The sequence below is a fragment of the Pan paniscus genome, chromosome 5 (genome assembly GCF_029289425.2).
Source record: "Pan paniscus chromosome 5, NHGRI_mPanPan1-v2.0_pri, whole genome shotgun sequence".
Taxonomy (NCBI): domain Eukaryota; kingdom Metazoa; phylum Chordata; class Mammalia; order Primates; family Hominidae; genus Pan; species Pan paniscus.
This window is the reverse complement of record NC_073254.2, coordinates 15,026,265-15,045,664: the sequence shown is the minus strand read 5'-3', so window position 1 is coordinate 15,045,664 and position 19,400 is coordinate 15,026,265.

Genomic DNA, 19,400 nt, shown 5'->3' with positions numbered 1-19,400 from the left:
TGTACAAAGGTACAGTCAGGCTAATGATGGACCACGTCTTTTCAAAATATATATAGGCTCTATTTTTCAGAATAGTTTTAGGCGCACAGAAAAATTATGCAGAAAGTACAGGGAGTTCCCAAATGCTGTCTCCCTCACCACCAGGAACCATGTCTTTTTAAACATCAAGCTCCCATATCCAAGCCCAATGTCTGCTACCCAGGAGGTTTTCAATACATGTTTTTTCAAACATCAAATTGTGTTACTCACAACTGATGATCTCTACCAGAATGTGGTCCTGAATTACCCCGATGAAAATCTGAGAAAGGATGTATTTCCTAGAACCCCTAGAAAGAATTTTACCCAATGAATGGCACAACTCTTAATAATAGCAATAGGGTTCAGCATATCTCTGTGTGCCAGGCACCAAGCAAGATGCCTCCTGGGCATCTTGGACTCTATGGGATTATGTAGGCCTCACAGGTTAGTGGAGTAGGTATTTGTACCCTCATTTTTGACTTGAGGAAGCCTGGGTTCCAGCAGGATAGGACGATGTCTAAAGTCACATCCGTAAGCAGGAGCAGCACCAGCATTGGAGCCCAGGCTGTGCTTCCTGACCAGAGGTATGTCCTCATCTTCACAGGTGAACACCATAGCCACTGGCCACATGTGACCATTGAAAATTTGAGGGGGGCTGGTCTGCACCGAGACATGCAGGAAATATGAAATGCACACTGGGGTTAGTGCCAAAAAGAACACTAACTATCTCATTAATCATTGCTTTGATTGAGTACATCCATGTTGAAAGGGTACTATTAGATTATATAAAATAGATTACTAAAATTAGTAATAATATTAGATTACTATAATATAATAGATTACTAAAATTAATTCCAACTGTTACGTTGTACTCTTTTTGAATGTGGCTACTAAGAAATTCCCAGAAGGGTTCTCATCTGCAGGCTGTATCAAGTTTCTATGGGACACTAACTGCTAGGAGAAACTTAGAGAGAGTTTCCTATTCTGAAAGGGAAGAACATGTCAGGGACGCTGAGGACCTGGGCAGTCTCTGCTCCATCAGCCATCCAGCCCTGGGCAGGTCCCTTTCCCGCATGCTACCTGAGTTTCCCTCTTAAAGAATGTGAAAGACTGGACCGGGTAGAAGGCAGGAAGCTCTCTCTGGATGCCTGGTTTTGGGCACCCAAAGAGACATTGTGCCCTGCTTCTTGTCTCTCCTAAGAACACAGCCAGTTACCCTGGTGGTTTGTGGTTTGGAGACATCACTGTCCAGCAGAGAAGACAATGGCTTTCTCAGGGTCTAGAGGAAACTGTTATGATGCTAGTGCTCTTCCCTTAACCCTGAAGGGCACAAAGGCCATGCTTCTCATTCACTGGGGGGACTCGTGGAGGTAAAGGGATCATCAGATGTAGGAGAGTCAACGGGCTTTGGTTCTTAACCATTTTTAGCACAGTGTTCCTCTCTTACTCTTCATTTCTTTCTTGTGGTTTATTTCATCAATGGAGGACCTTGATGTAATTGTTTCCCTGTAATTTGTAGATAATATCTCTCTCACTAAATATAGAACACTGCCTCTATCTGTGCATTTTACAGGGAAGTCGTACCTTGCATGGAAATTAAACAAGAAATTAGAATTACTAATAATGACTTAACGGTTGAATTTAAGATGACTAAATGAAGACAATAACATCATTGGCATAAACATGCAGGGTAACAATTGTACCCATTGCAACATTTCCCTTCGGGTTCCAGCCTCACAGCTTCCAGAGCAGGCACCCTCTGTTTATACAGTACTCTGCCCATTTTTTCAGCTGCCTTGGTGGAAGCCAGTCTCTAGAAAAAGCAAGGTGGTTGCCTCCCTGTGTGCTCTGCTCAGTTAGCGCCTGGAGAATTCTGTTTGATGTTCAACATTTTAGGAGCAGGACACAGGAGTGAAGGCGGCACTTGCTTCTCTCCTGCAGTGCCACGACTCACTCAATGGAGTCTGCCCATCTTGGGATGAAGGACGGGACCAGAGACAGTCGTCACTCCCACAGTTATACCACTCGACTGGGGTCTCATTTCCACATGACTTCTCTGGTATTAAAGAAATCCTTCTCAAGCCTGGGCAACATGCATGAGAGAAATAATGAAGAGATGAGACACCCGAACTCAGTAGAGATGGTCCAGTGGAACTGTGGGATATTGGCAGAGGGCCAAGGGATACGGGGACGCAGCCTACCGCTTGGGCTACCTTTTACTTTTTCAGATTTTATTTTTATTTATTCACGCCTCCCTGCCCCTGAGGAAGTGAAAATGTTGGATTTCAAGAAAAGAAGGGTCAGCAGGAGCAGGAGAGCGGGGACGCATGTTTGAAGGGCTGCCGTGCCGCTGCCTCCCATCGAGCCACTTCCTAACCAGTGCAGCAGGTGTCTCGGCAGGTAGAGGGCTCGAGACTGTGCTGCTGCTTGGACCCATTAGAGATTCCACGGGTGCCATGTCTGGACAACTGAGGTCTCCTTGGGCCCTCTCCTGTCAGGCCTGCAGGGCCTGCAGTAAGGTGCTCTCACCTCCCACAGCTTCCAGGGACTCGTGATTCATGGGCACGAGGGCAGTGGGCATTTACCCTGGCTATGCAGCAAAGTGGTCCCTAAAAAACAACTCTTGCCCCAAGATGGGGGCAGAGACATGCACATAAGCCCGCTGGGCGTCTTCCCCACTGAGAGCAGCTGCACATGTGTGGCCACGTCCCTGTGCGTTGGTGCTCCTTCTCCCATGCTGAATATGGCTGCCATTTATTGAGCGCCTTCTGTGTGTTGGGCAGTGTGGGAGGGGCTTCCTGTTTTTTTCTTGGCTAAGCCTGTAGCAGGGCATCCTGGTTCTGCAGAGGAAACCCTGCACACACTAGCCGAGACTCTGTCTTGCCACCCCTCTCCAACTGGGACAAATGCAGCTCTCTCCACCCCACTGTCCCGGGAGGCAGAGGCAGTCCTCATGGAAGCAAACACGCCTGCACTCCAACCCTCAGCTGCTCCTTCTTCAAATATGGTGCGCTGGGATGGCAGAGCCATGGCTGTTGCTCAAGAATCGCCTGCCATCCGTAACCAAGGCAAAGAGGCAAGGAGAAGCCTGTTTTGAAAGAAATCTGAAGATGATGGCATGAGACTCCTCAGATCCAGTGTCAGCACTGCGTCTCTTGGTTTGGCCAGGCAGATGCCTGGTGCAGGGAGGGGGAAGCAGGGAGGCTCGGACACCCTCACAGCAAGGAGTGTCCGTGGCTGGAGAGAACCCAGTGGGTTTCCCGCCTCCCAAGGCCAGTGTGGTGGGCTGCTGTTTCCCTGCCACAGTCAAAGGAGGGGCGCTCCAAGACACACACACAGAGCCTGCAGACAGCTGCACCCAAGAGGCACGCACTCTCATCTCCCTGGCCCCAATGTCTGAGAAGTGGGGAAAGATGCCTGGAGAGAGGGAAAGGCAGACACAGACAGATGTGGGACAGCCCCGGTGCGGGGAGGCAAGAGTGGACCCAACAGAAGTGGCCTGGCCTGCCTGAGCTGGCCCACCCCCGGAAAAGTGCCTTGGGCAGGGTCTGCAGGGATGGGACTTCCAAGAGCTCTCCTTCCATCCCTACAAACCAAGCTCCTGGGGGACTTTCCCCCTGCCTCACCTAGGACTCATTCACAAGAGCCAGCCTTTGGACACCTCTGCCAGCCAGAGCTGTCCAAGAAAAAGCTGTATTATAATATTACCAGAGAGGGAGAGACCCCAGTCCCTCTCCATCTCTGCTGTCCTTCTTTCTCACCCTAATAGCCCCAAGCTGCTAAGACCAAAGGTGGAAGGAATGGGGAGCAGAAGAGCAAATCAAACCCACCCAGGGTGTGCTGATGCATGGCTTGCAAGCCGCATGGAGGAGGGGGTGGAGCAAGCCTTGATGTACAGTCTCTGCCCATCCCTGTGGTGTAAATACTCCCACCAGCTTCAAGCTCCCAGCCTGATGCCTCTGAACGCAGGGCTGGAAAAGTCTGCACTTCAGCACACCCTTCACCCCACAGAGGCAATACACACAAACCGCCTCTAAAGAAGAGACGCTAGTAAATGCAGTTGAGAAATCAGGAAGTAATGAGTAGTTGGAGTATGGATTACCTTTGTTGCTAATATAATTCATTAGAAGTTTATGTATTTTTTATGGTGGCTCTGTTGAAAAACAGCAGAGAAGCAGACACTTGGCTCTGGCCCCTGGGGCCTGGCCCCCCCACCCCAGGCCTGCCTTGGCAGAAGCAGGGCAGGAGGCAGAGATGCCCAGTGAGGGGCGCTTGCATTTGGCCAGATTCCTCCCCCTGTGCCTTTGCATCCGCACACAGAGTGCAGAGCCCAGGGCTGCTCCTAGGCCTTTGACTGGCAGGAAGCCGTGCTGTGCAGCCTCTTTTTCTCCTGCCTGCAAGTAGTCTGCGTGACACTGAGAGGTGACAGCATACTGGCAGTCCTCACAACCCTCACTCGCTCTCGGCGCCTCCTCTGCCTGGGCTCCCACTTTGGCGGCACTTGAGGAGCCCTTCAGCCCACCACTGCACTGTGGGAGCCCCTTTTTGGGCTGGTCAAGGCCGGAGCCGGCTCCCTCAGCTTACAGGGAGGTGTGGAGGGAGAGGCGCCAGCGGAACCCGGGCTGCGCGCGGCGCTTGCGGGCCAGCGCGAGTTCCGGGTGGGCGTGGGCTTGGCGGGCCCCGCACTCGGAGCATCAGGCCGGCCCTGCAGCCCCCGGGCAATGAGAGGCTTAGCACCCGGGCCAGCAGCTGCGGAGGGTGTACTGGGTCCCCCAGCAGTGACAGACCACCGGCGCTGCACTCGATTTCTCGCCGGGCCTTAGCTGCCTTCCCGCGGGACAGGGCTCGGGATCTGCAACCCGCCATGCCTGAGTCTCCCACCCACTCCGTGGGCTCCTGTGCGGCCCGAGCCTCCCCGATGAGCGCCACCCCCTGCTCCACGGCGCCCAGTCCCATCGACCACCCAAGGGCTGAGGAGTGCGGGCTCACGGCGCCGGACTGGCAGGCAGCTCCACCTGCAGCCCCGGTACGGGATCCACTGGGTGAAGCCAGCTGGGCTCCTGAGTCTAGTGGGGACGTGGAGAACCTTTATGTCTAGCTAAGGGATTGTAAACACACCAATCGGCACTCTGTATCTAGCTCAAGGTTTGTAAACACACCAGTCCGCACCCTGTGTCTAGCTCAGGGTTTGTGAATGCACCAATCGACACTCTGTATTTAGTTACTCTGGTGGGGCCTTAGAGAACCTTTGTGTGGACACCGTATCTAGCTAATCTGGTGGGGCCTTGGAGAACCTTTACGTCTAGCTCAGGGATTGTAAACACACCAATCGGCACTCTGTATCTAGCTGCTCTGGTGGGGCCTTGGAGAACGTTTATGTCTAGCTTGGGGGTTGTAAACGCACCAATCAGCGCCCTGTCAAAACAGACCACTCAGCTCTACCAATCAGCAGGATGTGGGTGGGGCCAGATAAGAGAATAAAAGCAGGCTGCCCGAGCCAGCAACAACTCCTTCGGGTCACATTCTGCATTGTGGAACCTTTGGTCTTTTTTTCCTTTGCAATAAATCTTGCTACTGCTCACTCTTATGGGTCCGCACTGGTTTTATTAACTGTAACGCTCATCATAAAGGTCTGCAGTTTCATTTCCGAAGCCAATGAGACAATAACCCCACTGAGAGGGATCGAACAACTCCCGAAGTGCAGCTTTAAGAGCTGCAACGCTCACCACTGAAGGTCTGCAGCTTCACCCTTGAGCCAGTGAGACCACAAACCCACCACAAGTAAAAAACCGAACGCATCCGATACATCAGAAGCAACAGACTCTGGACATGCTGACGTTAAGAACTGCAACACTCACCGTGAGGGCCTGTGGCTTCATTCTTGAAGTCAGTGCGAGCAGGAACTCGAATTCCGGACACAATCCTGGGAGCTCTGGAGCTGCCTGGCGGAGGCACACCAGGGAGTCTCAGGTTTTGACAGTTTCACTTGTTGGTTTCATAACAAGCCTCAGCGGGGTTCTGCCCAGGACCGCTGCCCTGTGACCCCCAGATCCCTGCTCCAGTTTCTCTGTGCAGCTAGCTTTGGTTCCTCTGCAGGTCTCTGCATTCCTCCTCCCTGGCCACGGCTCCCTTCTGCCCTGCTGTGCCCGCTTTTCGCCTTTGGGTGCGCAGGTTTCCTGCTGTGCTGGTTGGAAACGCGGAGTAGGCCCCAGAGCTGTCTGCAGAGGGAGCCTGGCCCCTTCCTCTGTCCCAGGAGGAGGCCCTGACACCCAGGCGCCAGGCCCAGCACGGGAAGGGTAGCGCAGAAAGGAAGGCCCGGCGGGAGGTTCCCTCAGCGGGAGGTTCCCTCAGCGGGAGGTTCCCTCAGCGGGAGGTTCCCTCAGCGGGGAGGGCGGGAGGTTCCCTCAGCGGGAGGTTCCCTCAGCGGGGAGGGCGGGAGGTTCCCTCAGCGGGAGGTTCCCTCAGCGGGGAGGGCGGGAGGTTCCCTCAGCGGGAGGTTCCCTCAGCGGGGAGGGCGGGAGGTTCCCTCAGCGGGAAGGCTCGGCGGGAGGCTCCCTCAGCGGGGAGGGCGGGACAGTCCGGTCCAGAGCTCAGCAGCGCCCGCGGCGGCCTGGAAAGGACCCTGCCGACTGGAGAGCCGAGGCCTAGCGCCGCATGATTGGAGGTGTGTTTTTCCCCTGACCGGAAGTTGTGCTTGCGCTGCTGGTGTCGGCTTCCCATCGCGAAGCAGTTCTCCATTTGTTCGGACTGGCGGGGCTGCTTTGCTGGGCTGGCCAGGAAGGGCTGGCTCGGGGCCCGCAGGAGCCAGGCCACAGTGAGACGGCCCTGGGAAGCCTTCCTTGTGCCCTGTTCAGGACAGGCGAGCAAGGTCACATGCAACTCCTTACCGACACTCTTCCCCAGCAGGGCCCAGCACCTCCTGCGCTCTTCCCGGGCACCCACGGGCTCCTGGAGGTGGTCCCACCCGGCACGGGCCCCGCGGCCACGCGTCTCACAGCACTGGGAGCCTCTGCAGCCCCCGCCCCACCCCAAGCCTTGCCCTGAGGCCCCCTCCACCCACACCCCACCTCTTTCCCCGCGGCCACACCCATCTTTCAGGGGTTTCTCCTTCAAACTCCAGGACTAAAACAGCCGTCGCAAATGTTGGGGACCTGCCCAGGTCTCAGGCCGACTCTGGTAGCACTAACGTGCTTCCATTCTCTACCTTGTTCCATAGCTGAGTTTTTCTTCTGCGCTCCAAAGGGACTTTGTGAGGGCTCCCTGCCTCCATCCTACAGAGGAGGCGGCATCCTGTGCCACACATGGTCTCTCTTTGGAGGCTGAAGAAAGTCTGGGATCAAGAGTAAGAGGCCCAAGGGCTCCCTGCTCCTCACCCAGAGTGTCTTGAACAGAGCAGTGGGAGAGCAGGGACTCCGTGCAGGCAGGCAGGCCACAAGCCCATGGAAGCCCCATGGCCCCTCCACTCACCTTCCTCTTCTCCTGGCTGTGGTCACTGGTGAGGGGAGACATGAACTAGCGCCTGATTCCAGGTGGAAGGAACCAGGTAGAAGGGGAGGGACAGCCTCCCAGCACAGAGGAGACTAAGAACAAAGTGACCAGCCGGCCAGGTCCGGGGTGGCTGCATGTGGCCAGGCAGCTCACGCTGAGAGGGGACGTCACTCCATCTCTCATTCTGCTTATTCTCTCCTTTAGACGGTTAAAATCTATTTTTAAAATTTTCAACCTAAACATCTTTTAAAGTTCAATGTTCTGTATCATGACCTGGGTCCTAAATGTCAAAAAAAAAAACAAAAAAAAAACAACCCTGAATTTTGTTTTGCCGTTGCTTATGAACATGAGGGAAAGCAGGCCTCTTGGTTGTTTCATGAACCTTTAAAACATTGAGCAAAAGTTATGTGGTCACAAAATCACACGGTGGTGAGTAAGCTCCGGTGCGAGGTCACCCAAGCAAACATAGCCACGGGGATGACTAAAATGTTCAGGCACCTCTGAAGTGAGTGTCTCAGCTACAGTTGTTTGCGTTTCTTGGTTTTTTTTTTTTTTGCCAGGAAAAGACTCCAACATGTAATCATTTACAGAGAAGAGTCATGTTTCAGCAACATGGAAAAAATGTAAATCAATCTATGAGACTGACCATGGACAAGGACTTTATGTTCCTTATCCAGAAGGAAGGCAGAATTTTCCAACAAAGCTGTGAAATTGTAGGAAAGCATCCAGTCACCAGGTTTCAGAGAGATTTGCTTGTTGGAGATTTATGGCTGATCAGAGAAAACGGTTGGTCAGAGAAAGAGGAAACCCCTCCTTCCAGTCTATAACTTGACCTACTGATTAAAGTTACAGGGTAAAAATGAAGATCTCCCCTGAAGTCAATAATCAATCAAGTAATTAATTCTTAATTGATTAAATTTTCTATTCATCTGATAAGCATGAGGCCCCAAAAGCAGATGCTAGGCACCATGGGAGACAGATGGGAATTTGGTGTCTCTCTAAGGAGTAGTACTACACCTGCCACAGGTGGAATCCAGAGGACTTCAGATGCATCTAAAGGCATTTTAATTCTTATTAATTATTTTAAAAAGATGTTGGAAAATAGATATATCACTGGCCCATCAAACTTGTGGCTTTTACACGTTTTATTGCTCAACATGATGCTAAAGTAGATATTTAACTTTAGGCCAGGCACAATGGCTCATGCCTGTAATCCTAGCACTTTGGGAGGCTGAGACGAGCAGATCACCTGAGGTCAGGAGTTTGAGACCAGCCTGGCCAACATAGTGAGACCCCATTTCTACTAAAATAACAAATATTAGCCAGGTGTGGTGGCACATGCCTATAGTCCCAGCTACTTGGGAGGCTGAGGCAGGAGAATTGCTTGAACCCAGGAGGCAGAGGTTGCAGTGACCCAAGATGGTGCCATGGCACTCCAGCCTGGGTGACAGAGTAAGACTTCGTCTAAAGAAAAATGTTTAAAACCAACAGTTTTAAGAAAATAGCAATACTTTTAAAAGTATTTTAAGAAGTAATGTTTTAAATAGATAACAGATACTAAATGCATAATAGTCATATTTTTAAATTAAATAATGTTTAAATAAATAATCAAAAGTTTGAAGGCAGTGTAAATAGGACTAAAATTTAGGAAACACTGAGGTAAGAAGGTACTGCCCTACTCTCAAAGGAGCTTCTAATGAATACCAAGTTAGTCATAGCTGCTGTGCTTTAAATGTGTCCCCCAAATTTCATGTGTTGAAAACTTAACCCCCACATTGATTTGCTGATGATATTTGGAGGTAGGGCCTTTGGGAGGTAATGAGGATTAGATAAGGTCATGAGGGTGCGGCCCCCATGATGGGACTGGTGGCTTCCTAAGGAGAGGAAGAGAAACCTGAGCTGGCATGCCCATGCCCTCTGGCCATGCGACACCCTCAGCCATGCGATGTTATGATGCAGCAAGGAGGTCCTTACCAGGTACCAGTGCCATGCTCTTGGACTTCCCAGCCTCCAGAATCATAATAATACATACTTTTCTTTATAAATTACCCACTCTATGGTATTCCATTATAGCAACAGGCAACAGACTAAGACAGTTAGCCAATATTTACATAGGATTAACTGTGCCCCAGCTATTACTCTTAGCACTTTATCACTAATCCCGACAACTACCCTATGAAATAGGTGTCCTGTTTCATAGAAGAAACTAAAGCACAGAGAGTTTTATAGGATGAAGATGGAGCACCTGGGTAGGACCAGCCAGGATGATATCCTTTCACCAACACTTGCTGACCATGGGACCCTCTCAAGATCCTCCCTGTGCTCTGTGCCCCCATCTGTAAGGTGAGAAATGAAATGCCTGTCTCCCAGGATTACTTCAAGGATTACAGGAGTTGACACATGGCAGTGCACTTAGCACCTAATAAATGTTAATTAGACCTTTATGCTTAATCCCAAACTCTTGGTTCTTCTCCTTTCTTTGTGGAACAGGCTGTTCTCTCTGCTCCCATTCTCTTTCCCCACCTAAAGAAACTGGCTCCCATCTGTGGGATACCAAGCATCTTAGAAAGTCTGGGTGTGATGCTGGAGGGCTGCTCACCAGTGGTGTGGATATAGGTACACCGTGCCACCTCTCTGACTCTTGGTACGCCAATGGTGGAAGGGAAGGCAGGCTGGCATCAGAATTAAGAGATAAGGCTATGAAACCACAAAGGCCTGGATTTGAATCCTGGCTTCCTCTTTTAGTAGTTGTATATTAGGGTACTGGCTTTACACTCCTGGGCCTCAGTTTCTCACCTTAAAAATGGAGAATGAAAATATTTCCTTCTCGGAAATGCCCTGCCCGTAGCGTCTGTCTCAGTGCTTGCTGGCCTCCTGCACCCACACAGAAGCTGTGCAATTACAGCTGGCTATCCCTGGAAAGCAGGGAGGGTCAGGAACATGGGGAGTCTTCAGAAGATGTTTGTGGAATGAATCCTTTTTTAAAAAATCAATGTTCTTCAGAAAATAACATGTGTTGGTGAGGATGTGGGGAAACTGGAATCCTTGTGCATTGCTGGTGGGAATGTAAAATGATGCAGCCACTGTGGTAAACAGTACAGTGGTACCTTTAAAATATTAAGTATAGAATTTTCATCTGCTCCAGCAATTCCACTTCTGGGTATACACATGAAAGAATTGAAAGCAGGGTCTTGAAGACCCATTTGTCCACCCATGTCCACAACAGCGTTATTCACAATAGCTAAAACACGGAAGCAACTCAAGTGTTCAGGACAGATAAATGAACAAAATATGGTCCACCCATGCAATGGAATATGATTTAGCCTTAGAAAGAAAGGAAATTCTGACACGTGCTGCAACATGAACGAACCTGGAGGACATCAAGCTCAGTGAAATAAGCCAGACACAGAAGGACAAATACTGCAGGATTCCACGCATACAAGGTATCCAGAGTAGTCAGTTTCATAGAGATAGAAAGTAGAATGGTGGGGGCTGGGGGCAAAGGGGCCAGGGAATGGGGAGATAGTGTGGGATGGAGACAGGGTTTCAATTTGGGAAGATGAGAAAGTCCTGCAGACAGATGCTGGATATGGCTGCACAACAATGTGAATTACTTAATGCCACTGAACTGTATACCTAAACATGGTTAAGATGGTAAATTTTATGTTATGCATATTTTCCACAAATAAAAAAGAAGAATCAATGTTCTTATCCTTCCTGTTTCCAGGCAACCCCAAATGCTGACATTAGCGTGAGGGGAAACAGCAGGGCCAAAGGCAAAGAGTCAATCCCTAGCTGTACAGAGACTGTGATGACTGAGGAAGGGCAGAGACTCAGGAGGGTCCCAGAATGGGGGTGAGAGCGAGAGGGAGGTTCTCACATGGGGGTTGGAGGTGAGGAAAGGAGATCCCACAATGGGGGTGCTAGGGATGGAGGGAGATCCCCACATGGGGGTGGGAGGGGGGAAGGGAGGTCCTGAGTTGGGGGTGCTAGTGGGGGAGGGAAGGGAAATCCCATATTGGGGTGCTAGTGGGGGATGGAGGTCACACATTGGGGTGCTGGTGAGGGAGGGAGGTCCCGCATGGGGGTGCTGGTGGGGGAGGGAGGTCACACATTGGGGTGCTGGCGGGGGAGGGAGGTTCCGCATGGGGGTGCTGGTGGGGGAGGGAAGTCCCGCATGGGGGTGCTGGTGGGGGAGGGAGGTCCCGCATGGGGGTGCTGGTGGGGGAGGGAGGTCCCGCATGGGGGTGCTGGTGGGGGAGGGAGGTCCCGCATGGGGGTGCTGGTGGGGGAGGGAGGTCCCGCATGGGGGTGCTGGTGGGGGAGGGAGGTCCCGCATGGGGGTGCTGGTGGGGGAGGGAGGTCCCGCATGGGGGTGCTGGTGGGGGAGGGAGGTCCCGCATGGGGGTGCTGGTGGGGGAGGGAGGTCCCGCATGGGGGTGCTGGTGGGGGAGGGAGGTCCCGCATGGGTTGGGGATGAGAACGGGTGGCCGAGGGAGTTTCCGCATGGGGGAGTGGGGGTGCCAGAGGGAAGTTCACAGGCTGGGGGTCCCTGCATGGAGGCAGCTGCAGCCAGAAAGCTGAGAGAGCGTTCATCCTCAGTGTCATAGCTCAGAGGACAAAGAAGCATCTTGGGAAAGATGAGGTGGGGGAAAGCATACCAAGGGGAAATGGTAGGAAAAGAAATAATGGAGACAGGACTGGGAGATGGGCCCTGAGACCCTGAACCCCTGGTCCCTTCACCTCAGAGCTGGTTCCACCCCCAGAGCTCTGGGGACCCCGCAAGGCAGCTTGAGAAACTGGAAGCCCACCAAAAAATGTAAAGGGACGTATCAACTTAGAAAGATTACATTTGTGCTTTTCTCCCTTTCTAGTAACAAAATATGTGGTCTCAGGAGAAATTTTGAAAAGTACAAAAAAGCACACAAGAAAATAAAAAATCTCCATGACCCCACATCTCAGGTGTATAATTTACACTGTTGAATGTTCTTTTTAAAAAATTCTATGTATGAGCTCCATAAAATTTTAAAAAGATATCACATTGTTTTGAAACCTGTTTCTTTTTACTTTACAAAGTAACAACCATTTCCCCATGCCATGAAATACTTGTATACTGCACAATTTGTAAGTGGTTCTATAGCATTTCATGCCATAGGTGGCTCATCACTTAGCCAGCATCCTATTGGACACTGTTGGACATGGTAGACATCTAGGTTCGCCAACTGTGTCATTTCCTGAGGATTCGATGGTGCTGACTACAAGCCAGGTGCTGCACCAGTACTGGGTGTTTACTGGAAAGCACAGTTCCCTTCCTCAAGGAATTTATAGTGCAGAAGACAAATTAATAAACAGACAATTACAATAAAGAATGGGCAGTGTTATGCTGCGGACATGGTGGGTAGAAATCTAAGTCCAGAGCCAAAGTTTTTAAGACATGTAGTTCATATTTTCTTTAACAATATAATTGTTAATTTTAAGCTCATATTCCACTAGGGTGATGCAAATTCAAGTTCAGTTCACTTTGGATCCCTCTCCTTCCCTGGAACTGGGGCTAAGTTTGGCATAGCTCCCACAGAGCCAGAGCCTGTGCTGGTGGGCAGGGGATCTTGTCCTCAATGCAGTTTCTGCTCAGACACACCCAGGCATGCCCACTCTTTGGCCCCATAGTCATCGATCCACGCCGGTTACCATGGAGTTATCCTTCAGTCCTGCCCACCTGGCCCCTTCGTAACCTGCGGTTCTCACTGCTCCTTCCCACAAACTTTTCTCAAGTTTGCTGTCTCATCAAAGTTTTTCCCAGGAGGCAGAAGATCGTTCCCCTTTATCAGGGAGTGGCTGAAGTCTAAACACTCATTTCTTCCTTTCTCAGCGAGCACTCGCTCTCCCTTCCTCAACCCTCAGCATTTTGCTTTAGTCTCAAGTAGGAGGCCAGGAGGGAAAAGGAGCTTTTCTCACATTCCCAGCCAGTTTGAGTCCTGAGCACCAGTGACCCAGCTGCTTGGAGAGTAAGGAAAGGGGAATGACATAGTGGGGCAAAGTGTTTCTCAAGACAAATATCACACTTTGGAGACCCAAACAGAGGGTGGAATAAGAAGGGAAGCAATGCCTGCAGAAGGGGAGTGTGCCACAGCCAAGACCTGTGGGCGCAGACTAGCCAGGGGAGCAGAGGCAGAGGGCAGAGGGAAGAGAAGGAAGGAGTCTTTGAGAACTCCCTAAGGACAGACGTTTTGCCAACACACTACCAGTGTGGCAGGAGGAGGGGTCACTGAAAAGGCCGGGTTGCCTTCAAACACCATATAATTCATAATGCTTCACTAAAACAGAGAATATATGTCTGCCTGTGTTAATTTAGGTATAGCCTGTCCAGAGCTCCTTTGCAGAGAGATGAGACAGGACCCAACGTGTCTTTCTGGCCTAGGGGAGTACTGGTGGCACACTGGAACAAGCGTGTTTGTCAGGTGATCATTGTTTTTAGGAAATCAAATCCAATACAGTCAAACTTGTGCTGCAGTTACAGAACAGTTTACGAGAATAAACACTGGTACCTTAGAGATACATAAAATTACTTCAGAGCAATCTCAAGGGCTCAAAACCCTTTGGAATACCCTTTTAGATATAACCAGTTGATATATTATTTGAAGAAAAACTTGCCTATGTATGTATACTGACTTGAGTCCACCTGTATTTGTTGAGCAAATGGAGCCCCAAGAAGAAGAAAGATTATTTGTCCATTATTTCTATTTCGTTATGAAGGAAACCAAAATACTTCTTCCAAAAATATTGAGGATTATTAAGTTAAACACACTGAAAATGCAAGGAAACACTCTGCCCCACCTCTATTTGCCTGATGTCAGGACATAAATCCTTCCTTACTAGAAATTGGCCCAGAGAAGGCATCAGCAAGCACCAGAACAATCTGGGAACAAGGTTTACTATCTTCCCACATTTTCCCAGTTTTTAAAAGACTGGAACTGCCCCCTCCTTTGCTTTGTCTCTATGCTAAGATTTATTGTTTTTTGTTAAAATACTACTTAAGAAAGATTCCTCATCTACTCTGCCCTGGGAGAGAAATATATTTGAACTGAGGCCTTCTTCTGTGTGATGGGTACAATATTCATCAATAAACTTCTTCTGGCTTTTCTCTTGTTAATCTGACTTTTTTTTTTTCAGGAAAGTGTCTCAGGTAAGAAAATATGAGGATTGAGAAAATAAATCATATTTTCTTTCCTTCAATTTGACAACCACAAAGGCACACTTTGCTCACACTAGGGCCAATGGATGGAGCTCTGAGAGATCTGACAGAAACCAGCAGAAAAGGGTAAGGTTTCTTACCAACGTCAGCTCTTCACATCTCTATTTTTAGTGCTCAGTTGAGAGGGGAGGGTAAGAGTTTTTTCTTTTTTCCTTCATTTCCAAATTTAAATAGGAGAAAATTATTTGTATAAATTGGCTCTTGGATATAGTGACTCTGGTATTTTTATTTTGGCTTATTGGTTTACATCACTTTGAAATAAATTAGACTGGCTATATTTAAAATAAATTTCTTTTAGAGAAGTTCACTTTTCAAATGCCTGTAAGTCATTGCAAGATTGACAAAACACTCTTCCGCCTAATTCTCTAAGCCTTTCTCAGCCCATGGAAGATGTTAATCTTACCATGTTTTTGAAATGTTATTCAGGGAATTAATTAAGCAGCATTCAAGCAGAGATTGGATTTGACACAGAGTTAAATAAAGTTCTTTAGACCCACCACCAAATTGATTTCCTTAGTAAATACCTTAGCTTGGGAGAGAAACATTTATACAAATTAGTGTAAATGCCTTGTTTTTAATTATTTATATGAGTCTTGACTTTTTGTGGTACCCATTGGTAATCCTTTCTACTACCATGAACAGCTTTTGATTTCCTCTCTTACAGACTGTCTTTTTTTATTCTTCTATCTATGGACACATGGGGTTGTAAGGCCTTTGTGTACTTTGTCAGATGAGAACTTGAGACCCTAGATAGAGGTGCTAGCGAAATTTTCCTTTCTTTAAGTTATCACATGACCAGGCTGCAAATTTTTCAAACTTTTATGCTCTGCTTCCATTTTAAATATAAGTTCCAGTTTCAGGTTATTTCTTTGTTCACACATATAAGATAAGCTGTTAGAAGCAGCCAGGTCACATCTTAAACACTTCGCTGCTTAGAAGTTTCTTCTGCCAAATACCCTAAATCATTGCTCCCAAGTTCAAAGTTCCACAAATCTTTAGAGTAGAGGCTCTTTGCTAATGCGTAACGAAAGTGACCATTACTCCAGTTCCCAATAAGTTCCTCATTTCCATCTGAGACCTCCTCAGCCTGGCCTTCATTGTCTATATCACTATCAGCATTTTGGTCACAATCATTCAGCAAGTCCTTCGGGAGTTCCAAATTTTCCCTTATCTTCCTGTCTTCTTCTGAGCCTCCACACTCTTCCAATCTCTGTCTGTTATCCAGTTCCAAACCCACTTCCACATTTTCAGGTATCTTTATCACAATATCCCACTACTGGTACCAATTTTCTATATTACTCCATTCTTGCACTTCATAAATAAATACCTGAGACTGGGTAATTTATAAAGAAAAGAGGTTTAATTAGCTCACAGTTCTGCCAGCTGTACAGGAAGCATGGCAGCATCTGCTTGGCTTCTGGGAAGGCCTCAGTAAACATACAATCATAGTGGATGGTGAAGGGGAACCAAGCATATCTTATATGGCAGGAGCAGGAGGAGGAAGTGGGGGAGGTGCTACACACTTTTAAATAACCAGATCTTGAGAGCACTCACTCACCATCATGACAGCAGTATTGAGAGGATGGTGCTAAACCACTCATGAGGGACCACCCCAATGATCCAGTCACCTTCTACCAGGCCTCTCCTCTGGCATTGGGGATTACATTTCAACATGAGATTTGGGTGGGGACTCAGATCCAAACTATATCATATGGATATGTTATTAATATGTGTTCTAAAATTGTATGAGATTCCTAAAAATCTGATATGTTTTGGTAATGTTGTCAGTTATAATTATGGGTATTATGTTAAATTGTTGTAGGCCACAGAAAGTAACCAAATTTCTATGTCAATTGTGTCTTTAACTATGTCCATTTTAAGTCTTGTTATCTGCTATTAATTGCTTTATTATGATACTTTCTCTAAAAGCTCTTTGCAGATCCTAAAGTGTTATGTCTTCAAGAAGGTTCATAGAAAGGACTGCAAGAAGTACTCTTGAATACAGGTTCCTGACAACTTTGAGACCATATTATTGGAGTCATTAAAAATTCCCAGAATGCTAATGAAAAAAAAACTGGACTCATAAAATTAGTAACCCCAAATCAAGCAAAACAAGAATTACACGAAACTAAACCAAGGAAGGACTAAAATGATTTTTTGCAACATTTTTTGTTTAAAGCATTGCTGATTCTTTTTATGTTTTCTTTCCATAGTTGAGAAAACTTTTTTTCCCTCTTAAGTAATCTACAGCTTTACAGTAATTTTGTAAAGTATATTTTTGTGCACAAATATTGAAACATTTATCTTTTTCTTTACCTGAGCCCTCCAGGATTTAGAAACTGTATGTGAGAAATTTTATTTTTATGGCAAGATAGTTATTTGCATAAGTTCACTAGGAATCTGCTCTCTTCGGACTGGAAAAATTGGAAACACAGGTTATATCATCAAGGCTATGACTGGGACGTCATTTTTTCAGATGTGACCAGACTGCTTTAAGGAATGAACGTTAACTTTAAGGAGCCAATAAAACCCTTGAAAGAACTGGCCTGGCACTTTGTTCCTGAACTATGCGGTGCCCTTCCAGCACTTCTAGCCTTGCAGTAAGTAAATAATGTCATTTTCTGACAAGCCCAGGAACCTCAAAACATTTTGGAGACCTCAAGAAAAAAATTTACCCAGGTATCTCAGATAAAATCTGTTGGTAAGTCTGTGGCACGGCTTCCTAGTCTGAAGAGGGTTTTAGTGTTCTAATCTAATAAAATTCTTTACGAAAAGTTCCAGCAACGCTGACTTAAAAAGAGCTTATATGTTAAATCACTGTTCTTGCTGTACTTATGTAAATGATCAGGTTAAATATAATGACACTAAACTTGTTTTGTAAGTAAACTGGACTTATTGTGATTATCTTTGGTAAACAGGGAGGTGACTGTAAAGAGAAAAAATGTTTCAGAACAGCTATAGCATAGCTGTTATTAGATTCTAGCCCTGTCCATTGTTTTAGAGTTTTTAAAAATTATCTGGACTGAATCCTGAAGTTTTAGTTTCCTCTAATATCTGCTATGGCTCTTCAGACTAACATTCCCAACTTTCTCCCACCTTTCTGACTTGAAATCACTAGAAATTAAAACCGTGCCTTTCCTGAAGCCCTGCAAATGAAAGCTGAACAACTTGATATAAACTTTGGAGAAGTCATCACAATTTATTTATGGACAAAAACTTCACTGGAACGTCTGATGCAAACTATAATCCAGAAAAATCTGTCAGATTGCCACTGCCTGTCCACTCCAACTTAAAATTATTTGAACCCAAATCTAGAAATCTCAGCTGGTTGCTCTCCAGAAACTAGCTTATAGACTGCTTGAAACATAGACCTTTGTTTTCTTTTTATTTCCATACAAATGTCTCTGATAAAGTACCTGTGTGCCTACACCATATGGAAGACATAACTCTTATGGAAGCCCACTTACACCACCTCTGAAATGGGATGCAATGATTTAACGGAACTGACCTATTTTCAGGACTGAAAGACTGATACAATAAGAGATGGAACAATGTACCCAAATTGGTTCCTTTCTGCTTGTTCCAAACTATGTTCTCCTCCTCCCTTGCCAAATCTCTTATCTTAAAACTTCTAACCCAAATCTCTCCAAAACTACCAACTTAGCTTTTAACATGTGAAACTTTCTGAAAGTAAAGCTTCAAGGGGGGACTGAAGGAAACCAAAATATTTCTCCCCAAAATATTGAGAATTGTTAAGTTAGGAACACAGAACTCACAGGGAAGCACTCTGCTGAAGCCTGTCTCCTGAGATCAGGACATAAATCCTTCCTTCCTGGGAACAGCAAAGGCAGCAGTGGAATCTGGGAACAGATTTTACTACCTTCTCTCATTTTTGTCCCCTTTTAAAACACTGGAGCTGCTGTCTCCTTTGTCTTATCACTATGCTAAGATTTATTGATCTTTGTTTTCAGCAAAGTTTCTCAGCTGAACTTGTGAGGGTTTAGAAAAGAAATTTTACCATTTAGCAAAATCAAAATTATGCTAATCTACTATTCTAGGGGGGGGTTCTAGATCCAAACTACAAACTTTTCTGACAGCTCTATGTAACCTTCAGCTGCAAGGATTTTAGCACCAGCAGCTGCAGCCTGGTTCTTTGAGTTTTTCTGCTGGACTGGAAGTTAGTAGGTGCATAGGAGCTGAGCCATGTAATCAGTAGAAGCGATGAAGCTGAGAAAGGAGACTCCCTTGCCTGGCTGCTGAGAGAGAGGAAGAGTTTGGAGCTGAGGTCAACAGCAGACGTACGGATCCCCAGGGGTTCCATCTAAATCCTGTTCTCTTTATCCAGTTTTCCATTCGATTTTCACATTTGGAATGTTAGTTAACCTATATCCCTTCTTTTTAGCAATGACCAAAATCAGAGGAGCTTCGAATATAAACAAAAGAAAACATTAAAAACAACTTCCTTGAAAGCCCTAAACCTTTTAAAGCACAGGTAAAGGAAGAGGAGGCAGATGCTACCGGGAGAGTAGGGTGATTACTCTTCACAGACACTCCTCTGTGCGGGAGGAGCCGCCCGGCACTTGGCCAGCGTTTGTCTCCTTAACAAGGTGAACACTTGGAGATCTGATTTCAGAGACATGTA